An 11708-nucleotide genomic window follows, 5' to 3' on the forward strand; every position below is an offset into this window, starting at 1 on the left:
CTCTCCTACAGGTGCAGCAGGAGTGCCTGCTCCGCGGTAATCTACCGATATTTATATGGACTCGTTGCTATCTTTATCAATAACGCGTTACTAGGGGTCTAGAAGGTTCCAGACCCCGCGGTTCCCCTTGAACCGCCGGCCGCGCTGCCTCGGCGCAATTCTTCTGTTACATCGGGGGGGTGACGACGGGTCTTGACGCTTTATTGTTTCCTCGTCGCGTTACAACTTCAGTTTTCTTGTTCATAAAAAAAATGTCATGCTCAATGACCATTATTTAAACTTATTTAACACTAGATTGCCGGATGAAAAAGAACAAGGTATTATATGGTAATGAGGGTGATCAGATACTTATCTTCATGATTCTATTAAAAACCAACATATGTTTAAAAAAAATTATTTAATTATATATATATAGATAAGTTAAAATTATAAAAATAAATAAAAACTGTTAACAAATGAGTAAAAATCATTTATACACCCTGCACCAATTATTTATTTATACAAGTATAAATTATAAAAATAAATAAAAATTATTTATTCAAGCAAGTAGAAATTATTTATACACCCTGCACCAATTATTTATATATACAAGTATAAATTATAAAAATAAATAAAAATTATTAATACAAACAGGTAGAAATTATTTATACACCCTGTACCAATTATTTATATATTTAAGTTAAAATTATACAAATAAGTAGAAATTATTTATACACCCTGTACAAATTATAATAAAAATTTAATTTATCATGTTATTTGACGACCAATTATTGTTTCAAACATTACTGACAAATAAAGTGAATTAATTTATTAATAACATTTACTTAGTTAAATATGGTATGAGGTATAATTAAATATCGACAATATTTCACAAGATATTGACAATATTTCGTACGTTACCGTGATAAATAAGCGATTTCGTTGCATTTTAAATAAATTTGTTTAACTTTAAAAAATAAGATATTTATAGTAGGTTATAAGCTTCCTGTTCCACGAAGTCCAAAGTTTTTAAACCGTTTATTTGTACACACATTTATATATTACGGCTTGACAACGTCGCTCGGTCTTTTATCCGAACTTCGAATACAATTTCGAATAAAAGATACATTTGATTTTCATTTATTCCTCATGCTCGTCTCGAATAAAAAATCGAATAAATCATCTTCCCTACATCGAGTATTCGAATAAATCTCAAGGCCACGCAGAAAATCGTACGTCGAAAATCAAAGATACATTCTGAGTTGCGAGTATCTGACGAAATTCACCGTCGAATAAATGGTGGCGCTGCCTCGAACTCTCGAATAAAAGTCAGATACTTTGCAACTCATTAGCAGTATCTTCGAATAAATTCTCTCAAATAAATTCTCGCCGCTAGAGGCGTCGAATACGCATAGCCGTTACTTCGCGATTCGGATGACCCACGGTCGACAAATGAAAATCGAAAGAAAAGAAAGAAAGAAAATCGAGAGAAACGAGTTCGAATAAAAGATAGATTTCATTTATTTGTATTCGAAATTTTAAAATAATTGTTTGCCCAACTCTGCCCCTTAGGCATCGAAGCTATGATTCTGTAAAAGGTTATTTCTCGATTCTGTATTTTGGTTCTAGTTTCGGTTATATTTCGATTCTGTTATTTTGTTCGGCCATATATCAGAATATACAATGTATACAAGCAAATGAATGATCGACGATCGACAATCGTATTTATGTAAATAACTGTTTAATTAATAAATAATAATAAATAATTATTGAAATAAGACAGTTTTGTTCCGTTATAAGGCGACGGTGTTCCTTGTGATGTGTAGAAAATCGCTATCCCCTCCCGCCGCTTAGTGTCGCAACATGAGGGTATGTCATATTTTATCGTTTTCCAACGAAAGATACAGTCTTCCTTCCACGAGTGATAAAATTTTATCCCCACTACTTTGGAGGAATTTCGATTATACTTACTTATTTAAGAAGCAACGAATGTTTAAAACGCAAACAAGGACAGCGTGTGGAAAGAAGGAGACGCACAGAGTCGTAGTAGTCGACATATGTACAAAACTTTCTTTTTTCTTTTTCTTTCTTCTAGAAATTTTAATAACATATTTGAAAGATTTTCTGATCAAAATGAGTCTAAACACGGCATAATTTGGAATTTTTTACTTGTGTACTAATTCATAGTAGCTCCTCTTTGATCTTTATCTCAGGGTTTTCATCGCTCAGCTGTCTCAGTGGTCGACTTCGTGTTCTTCAGTACTGATGAAATACATGTATGATGGATTCTTGAAAAGAAGCAGAGAAGACACAAATTTCCTATTCACGAAACGAACATTGGTGCCGTTTCTCGAGATAGAATATATCAAAACATCTTTACGGACGATATTTTTCCGATACCGTTTACTGCCAGAAGGAGAAGGACAACTTTATGATCTTGCGCTACCTCTCCACTCTTGCTGACTCTCCATCTTGCTCCTCTCTCGACTCACTCGAGAACAAAGTCAAGCCAAATACAAGATGTACATATGCAGCAGAATAAGAGGACATGTTACACTTGTACCACTGCTCGGCCGACCACTTTACAGTTAGCCGCTACATTCGATCCTCTCGCAAAGTCAAGCCGCATAGGTAGTGTGATCCGAGAAACGGCAGAAGCCGTTCTGATCCATTTCCGTTTCTCCAACAAAACTGTATTATGTTTTTGTAAGTTTTGTTTATCAAGTAAAATGTTTCCATGGCCTCCAAATGTAATTGTAGAGAGCATGCTAATAATGCCCGTTCGTGTTCAAGCTGAACACGCTGTTATCGAGTATACATTTCCACTTGCTCCAACATCTTTCTTCTTGATATCTTGCTGTACTGGTCTCCGGAATTCGTTAACTTCTCTCTAATCTTCATCTTAACTTCTCTGTAATCTTCATCTTCGTTTTCATTTTCGTTGCTATCGATAAAGTATCAGCGTCATGTTCTTTATCTTCGTAGTTCCTTACAGTTGTTTTGTGACAACAGTAAAACTGTGCATTACAGGTTGATCAATTAGTAATGCACCAGGTTCCATTAAACCATCAATTCAATGAATGTGATGAGGCTTCCACTATTCCACAAGTGGTCAATGTAAACATAATGTTTTAAAGGTCTAGTGAATGACCTACACCGCCGACAGCGGTCAAAATTCGCTACCACTCTATCCCGACAGTGATCACTGTTAGCATCCGAATTCCCTTCGACAATTCCAAGAGTAATCAATGAACAAGACACTGTAATTTCTTTCTAGATTTATCATATTTTTATAGCTGGAAGGACGCCAAGCTCGATAGAGTTTTAATGATATTTACTTCTATCATAGTGTGCTATGGTCATTCATTAAATAAGTATACATGATCAAACTTATGCTGTGATTACACTCATTTTAATCAATCCCTCTTTGTGGTCACCGCGCTATCCTTCTCTATCGTCGGCAAACTTCAAATAACGTAGTAAATACCTACGACCTACACAATCATTGATACAGTTTTCTTTCGAAATAAGACGACGATGCTTTCTCGCACCAAGAAAATGTTCATCCCCTCTCTTTCTTTTGAAATTGTCCCCTCGACACCGCTTGGTGCCAGAACGAGAGAGTATGTCATAGTCTATCCTTTTTGCAACGGAAGATATGACTGTTCGGCCGACCACTTTGTAGTGTGCCGCCACATTCAAGCCATTCTCCTTACTCACTCGCGGTCCGCTCAGGAACAAAGCGAAACGAAATAGGTACCGTTATTCATAATAGGTCGAAAGTCGTACCGAGCCATCGACTTATAGCAAAAGAAAACTGTACTCCAGAACCCGGAGGTTTTATCACTTTCGGAGGGAATACTGTATTGCTACTCGGCTGACAACTTTATGGTCTGCAACTACCTCTCTCTCTCTCCTCTCTCATTCTCCGTGTTCACTCTCGGGCGACTCCATAACAAAGTCAAGTCGCATAGGTACCCTAATCTGAAATACGGCGAAAGCCGATCCCGAACCTTCGTCTTTTATCGGAACAAAACTATAAATAGACGAGTTTTCACATTTGTGTTCACGATGTTGACATCTACGTTCTGTCACAGAACCGAATTATAAACGAAACTGGAAAAAAATAGAACAGTTATAGGATCGATATAATATTGGTACTTAAGAACCATAACCGTAACCGACATAAGCCAGAGAACCGTCCTCATAACAGATAGTATTGAAACTTCGCACACTTATAGATCTTGTTCTCCTGTTCACGAATATACACCATTCTAGGGGCAGAAGTTTCATCGCAATCGGTGACCCGAAGGGTCGGCCTCTCCTTGTGATGCGCAATTGTGTCGACTGTCTAAATGATGACTATATCCGACTGTCAATGGATTCCCCCACCGCCCATAAACAAAAAGAAAGGTTATAGACTTTTTGACAGTGATATTGAAATTAATGTAATGTAACTATTACAACGATCAATTTTTCATTTTCAACAGCTAGGTAATGCTAGATAATGCTGCGTGTGTAGTGACACTCCTTAGTTCTCCATTAATAATCCATTATTTTTTCGCTAGATGGCTACAGCCGGCTATAGTGATATACGTATATCTCGTAAATTCAAAAGGAGCTTGAACATTCGAAAAGAAGCTTGATATTTGGCTGTCACACGAATTGACGCAAAGAAACATGATCGATCGAATTTCCATCCGCAAAACATTGGCCAAACGGAACGAAATCGACCCATTCCTTAAACGGATGGTGACTGGCGATGAGAAATGGGTCACATACGATAATATTGTGCGAAAACGATCGTTGTCAAAGCGCAGTGGTGCGGCTCAAACGGTGGCCAAACGAGGACTAACGGCCAAATGCTGTGCATTTGGTGGAACTAATTTCTATTAAGAGACAAGTTACTAGACCGAAAACAAAGCAACTTTTGCTGATGAACCCGAATCTAATAGAAAGGAAGGGGTACTGGTCGCTGGTAATGGGACTGGCGGAGTTCGCAGCAGCTTTGGTGAATGCGGCGTTCGCCAATGGGTTATGGCAGCTTGGGGACGTGTAGTGAACTCTGTCTGGATTCCTAATGACGGCGCTCCATCCCATGGCGATATGGACCATCGCTGGGATCAATTACGACAGGTTAATGCACAATTTACTTTTCAATCATGTTTAATCCTCTTTTTTGAATCAAATCAAAAAACAATTTCCTCTTAGGACTTGATGCTCGTCAGAATTCTGCAGCATCATGTGATTTTTGTCCAGGTACACTGCGGTCACAGACCCACTGAAGTATAATATGTTACTCGGGTGTCTTGCCGTCGCGTAAAGCTTTGGCCGGCAGGGCTGTGGACCGTGATGATTCTACTGTGTACACTGCCGTTCGGGGAGGGAGGGGGGGGGGGTCATCCCATTTTACAGGTACGCTTTCTTCATTATTCATTACATTTTCTGTTAGCAATTTTGTGTACTATGCTCTGAATTTCTGTGGACCCTGAAATGAATTGTACTGTAAACAGTAAGATTACATTGAAAGTAAAAGAATGTTGTTATCAATATTCTTTACACTCATTGTAGTGTGTAGGAATGAGGCTTTTAACATTCAGTCCAGTTATAGTGTAGACAATTAGATTTCATAAATCCATTCGCCATCAACATTCAACATATTTCCGGACGCTACGATGTGGTCGCGAATGCCTTGTCCAGAACTGCAACGGTGGATAAGGGTATTGATTTCGATGAGTTAGCGATTCGATACTAGGGCTGTTACTTTGCTTCGAAGGTCGAAGATTTCGAAGCTTCGAAGCTTCGATTGCAGAAAATTCGAAGGTGATGAAAATCGAAGGATCGACACTTCGAAACTTCGAACCTTCGATTCGTTTCGAGTTAACGGATAAAAGGAATAAATTTTCATAATTTGTTTCTATATTCACCATCTGAATTATTTCAATAATTTATTGTTAAGATAATATATTTATTATTTGAATTATCATTTCGATAGTTCACTGATAAAATAATTGTTTAAATAAATAAATTTTTACAATTTGTTTCTATATTCATTATTTGAATTGTTATTTCAATTATTTATTGTTAAAATAACTTATTAAATAAATAAATTTTCACAATATGTTTCTGTATTCATTATTTGAATTATTTCAATAATTTATTGTTCAAATAACTGTTTAGACAATGTACACGTATTTACATAATTAATATAGGAATACATTTCTATAGAGTATAAAAATTTATAATCTACGGAAATTTTTATAATCTATAGAAATGTGTTTCTATATTCATTATGTAAATACTTGTACATTCTTTAAATAATTATTTTAACAATGAAATATTGAAATAATTCACATAATGTATGTAGAAACAAAATTTGAAAATTTATTCATTTAAACCATTATTTTAACAATAAATAATTGAAATAACAATTCAAATAATGAATATAGAAACAAATTGTAACAATTTATTTATTTAAACAATTATTTCATCAGTGAACTATCGAAATTATAATTCAAATAATAAATATATTATCTTAACAATAAATTATTGAAATAATTCAGATGGTGAATATAGAAACAAATTATGAAAATTTATTCCTTTTATCCGTTAACTGGAAACGAATCGAAGGTCCGAAGTTTCGAAGTGTCGAAGTTTCGAAGGTTCGAAGGTGCGATGGTTCGAACCTTCGCACCTTCGAACCTTCGATTTTCATCACCTTCGAAGGTCCCTTCGTTCCTTCGAATCCTTCGAAGCTTCGAAGTGACGAAGCTTCGGAAAAGTAACAGCCCTATTCGATACCAGACAAGTTGACTCAGAGTTGCAGACGCATAAGGGTCTCTTCAAACTTGCCGGAGGCGACGTTAGTATGAATACTACCGCGTTTTCCTACTTCATTTTTGCCGGGACCGTCGCTGGCAACCTGAGAAGGAGCTCGAGATGCTCGCAACAAAAGCTAAGACTCGCACACAGCGGGGGTTCGCTACCTAACTCCCGAACAGTTTACTCCCCTCTACACCCCGGGGATGCCCATGCATCCGCTGAGAGCTGGGCAAGCCGTTGGGCATCCGTTTTCGGCCGCCTGACACAGACTCGCCTGGCACCGGCGGCCGCCACCTGGCACAGACCGCGTGGCATCGGCCGCCGGTGCCACGACAGCATCCGCACACAATCCATGTTCGAAGTAGAGAAAAGAATATTGTTCATCTAAGTTGTAATGTTAAGAAGTAGTGGTTCAAACTATAATCTAATTTAACGATGGAACGATGAAAATCAGCTTCACAAATCAATTTTAGCATTGTTAAATTATATCTTATATCTTATAAGTGATTATAAGCCAAAACTCCGGAGAACAAATTTAAAATGATTAGAATTCATTGGTTGCAAGGTGTGTACGAAAGGTGGTGGGAATAGTGGAAAATTGGAAAAGTGGAAGTATACGTACAACATTTGGTTCGCAAGCATCTACGGTTATAAATCTGAGTACGCTAACGGTGTACAAGGTTCAGCATATGCTGCTTTTAGCTGGCTTAAAAATTACGAAAGTGGTAGGTACATTCGGAAGGATTTTTTATTTATGACGTCAATGGTCGGTACGTCGTCAATGGGAATTGTTATACCTGGCCTTGGTCGCACGCTTGTCGCGTCGTTCGTAAGGTCTTACGACGCAATAAAAACCAAAAAAGAAACCATTTTAATTTCGCCATTTTTTAAGTGCCACCATTTTTGGGGGTCTATCGTTAGGTCCGCCAATGCCCATATCAGCCGCGCCCGTAGTCCTAGTGTTTTGGCTTCGACGTCACACGCTACATAGTATGTGTGGCCGCTGTAGCCAATATGTCGACTGTAGCCGAAAATACGTGTGAAACGAGGCCTGTCCCTTGCACTCTGATCCAATCAGCCGCGCATTCGTACCTATGCTCTGTCCAACGAGACCGAGACAGTGAAGCACCCAGCGTGCGTCCTTTGCTAATTATCTTGTAAGGGTAACTTCAACTCTGTCGCACTCGAGTTTGTATGTTTACGTCTACTGTCTCGTCTCGTTGGACAAGATATAGATACGCCATCGCATTCCTGCCAGGGAACCTTGCATCTAATCATTTTTAGATCATTATGGACAAGAATTTAGAAGTTTCCACATACATTTTTTCGTGTCGTAAGACAAAGCGATGCAATTTATGTGGAATTAATTCTTCTTATTCTACAAATTATCATGTAATTGAGTCATTCCACGCGATATCAAACACTTTTGGGAGTATTGTTTCGGATTTCCTCCACTGTCACTTGGACCACAACATATTTCAATATCATCAAAATTCGAGACATGGTCCCTTCCTAATGTGAATACTTCCTTAAAAAGAGACAACTATTCTCGTTTTAACAATATACACTAACGAGCAAAACTGAGTCTACACCATTTGAAGCAACATAACTTTTTAAAAATTAGATGAAATGACTTGAATTTTATTGAGAAGTTAGAAGGATTAGTTTATTAGACGAGGTGTAAAAAATTGTTGAAAAAAGTTTGAATTGATCGGAATCGCAAAAGAAATAGTAAAAGTTGGTTTTTTCAGCTTTTTTATCTGAGCCTGTATTGAAAATTTAAAAAATGTGTTTGATTCGCACGAATAAATTATATCCATGCTGAAAATTTCACCAATATTGGTTAATTCGTTTACGAGTCATAAACGATTAAAAGTGAGATTTTAAGTCGAAAATCGTGAAAAACGGCAATTTTTCCACTTTTAATCGTTTATAACTCGTAAACGAATTAACCAATATCGGAGAAATTTTCAGCATGGGTATAATTTATTCAAGCGAATCAAACACATTTTTTAAATTTTCAACACAGGCTCAGATAAAAAAGCTGAAAAAACCAACTTTTACTATTTCTTTTGCGATTCCGACCAATTCAAACTTTTTTCAACAATTTTTTACACCTCGTCTTATGGTAACCGTGTAGCCGTATGTTGTATGAGCGAGTGTGAGAGTGTGAGGGAGAAAGACCAGAGTAGGCATCGCGACAGACAGGTGTCGCATAATAGTCATTAGCGACACCTAACCAAATTGCGCACGCTTTACATCGGCATTCTGTGCGAGTGGGAGAGATTGCTGCGAACCTTTGTAGTGTACGGATGTTCCTTAATAAAGTTGTTGAGAGCACCACAGTCTAATAAACTAATCCTTCTAACTTCTCAATAAGATTCAAGTCATTTCATCTAATTTTTAAAAAGTTATGTTGCTTCAAATGGTGTAGACTCAGTTTTGCTCGTTAGTGTATGTGTAATTTAGGTTAATATATAAGGATGTGTCATGCTGTTTCACGAAGAGGCAGGAACGATTCCTATCTCCATAATGTTGTGGAAGAGAGATACCGATAGTTTACCCAAGGAGCTGTAGAGCCCCGAAAACCTTTTTTTTTTTTTGGTGCCACGCACAGCAGGGAACTGTCAACGCGCTCTCGAAAGGCCATCTGTTAATGATCAGTCGCTTGCTCAGCCGCCTGGCAACGGCGGACGGTGGGATTGGTCCTACGCCGGAACGACGGCGGCAGAATTTCGGTTAACATGGGATTAGTCCTAGAGACCGGCGACAGAATCGTCCGGTCCCGGTAAGTATGAATAGGCCCCCGGCCGGACGGCTCAAAATTACAACCCTGGTTTTGGTCCTAGCGTTTACTAGCGGCAACCGTGTCAGACTTTGGAACCGAATTTCTTCTCTGGCCTCTCGGCCCTTTCCAGATGGCCTTTCGAGAGCGCGTTGACAGTTCCCTGCTGTGCGTGGCACAAAAAAAATGTTTTTAGGGGCTCAACAGCTCCTTAGGTAAACTATCCGTATCTCTCCTTTACAACACCATGGAAATAGGAAACGTTCCTGGCACTTGGTGAAACAGCATCGCACATACTTATATGTATTTTATCATACGTAAATTATACATATAAAATTCTTCTTAAATAATTTATCATGTTATACGCAAATGTAATTTCTTAATGAAAATATATTAGAAACATCTTTGTTCTGGAAATTCTCCCACCGGTTATAAAGTGTAAAAAATTTTTTAAAATATGTTCGTATTCTACGATTCTTCCTGTTTGAAATTCCGTTTTTTAATTCGCGGAGCATCAAAAATTGCAAATATTGGGTACTTGAAACTGTTATATTATCCCGATCAAAATGAGTCCAAACACGACATCATTTGGACTGTCTTTAATGAGATTGTAATTTTTATCGTAACATTACGTATCAGTGAAACTTGTTCGATTACACTCTAATTTGACCTCATTTTCATCAGGAAAATCCCCTCTATTCGCTCGTCACAATTTTATGAGGGTATATTGAAAAATCTAAAAGTTTAAACTTTCATTGGTGCGCGATTCTCCATCCGCTTACATTGTATGCCGTCTGTCATCGCTGGGTCTTTGAAGCTCCGCGCTCGGCAAAAGTTATTCGAAGATTTATTCGAAGCCTTTGAATAAAAGATACAGATAAAAGATGAAAAAATTATTCGAAGTTCGAATAAATCCGCTTCGAATAAAAAAAATTATCTTTATTCGTCTGATAAATTCTCGTCGAATAAAATTATTTATTCGATACTCGTCGAATAACGAATAAAAATTTTTTTATTTTTTATTCGTTATTCGAAATTTTTATTTAGATAAATATTTTGCCCAACTCTGCGTGAATTCGGCGGAACGCGTCGAATAGTCGAGCTGGCAGCTCACGCGGACAGAATAGATGTACGCTTGTGTGTAGCGCGTGCGTAGTATAACCAACGTAAGGCCTCGTACAGACCTGAACATTTCGACGAACATTGCGCCGAACAGCCCGCCGAACAACGACCGAAACACAGAATCGCGCCGTTCGGTTCGCCGAAATGAATGTCGATTTTGCGTTTCGTTCGCTGTTCGGCGCAATGTTCGTCGAAATGTTCAGGTCTGTACGCGCCTTAAGGAGACGTTCTGTTGCGTTCGTCGTTTATTTTCTCACTACAAACGTGAAAGAAAATAATCCAACTACGTTCTCAGTCAGTAGTGAAATAGATTGACATCTTGCAAAAAAGCTCAACTACATAATTATTGATTAATTAATTCTTAACTCTATCGAATTTAACAACTAATATTAATTAATATTTTGGATGATTCTTTAAAGCTAAAGTTTATGTTTTTTACATGAAATATACATGAAAATATATAGTAAATTTCAATTTAGTTTCTTTTTCAAGTTCAGTTACAAAATACATTCAAAATGGTTGCGTATTAATAGTGTTAAAAAATTGTAGATCAAAACAAAGCGAATCGAGTAGTGTTAGTGATGCGATGACAGCGGTTTGCGTGTAACGTCGAACCGATCGAAAAATCGAAAGTTTGGTATATAGATAGCGGTGCCACGAGGCACATGTGCAATGACGAGAAAGATTTTGTGACGCTTAACGATAAAGAACAAATGCGTGTATACACGGCCGCGAAACATTTTTAAAATTCGGTAGGAGCGGGCGATATCAATTTAAACGCTAAATTGAACGAACGTACGAGAAAGTCTATTCAATTAAAGGATGCATTATGTGTTCCGGGGCTGCGTAATAATCTTTTATCGGTATCGAGGGTTACTGACCACGGTTACATGGTCACATTCGATAAAAATCGTGCAACGATCAATCGTAGAGATGGTTCAACGGTTCTCACGGCCATGAAACACGATCAGCTGTACGTAATAAACAAGAGCAATGAATA

Source organism: Halictus rubicundus, unplaced genomic scaffold (assembly GCF_050948215.1).
Source record: "Halictus rubicundus isolate RS-2024b unplaced genomic scaffold, iyHalRubi1_principal scaffold0292, whole genome shotgun sequence".
Classification (NCBI taxonomy): domain Eukaryota; kingdom Metazoa; phylum Arthropoda; class Insecta; order Hymenoptera; family Halictidae; genus Halictus; species Halictus rubicundus.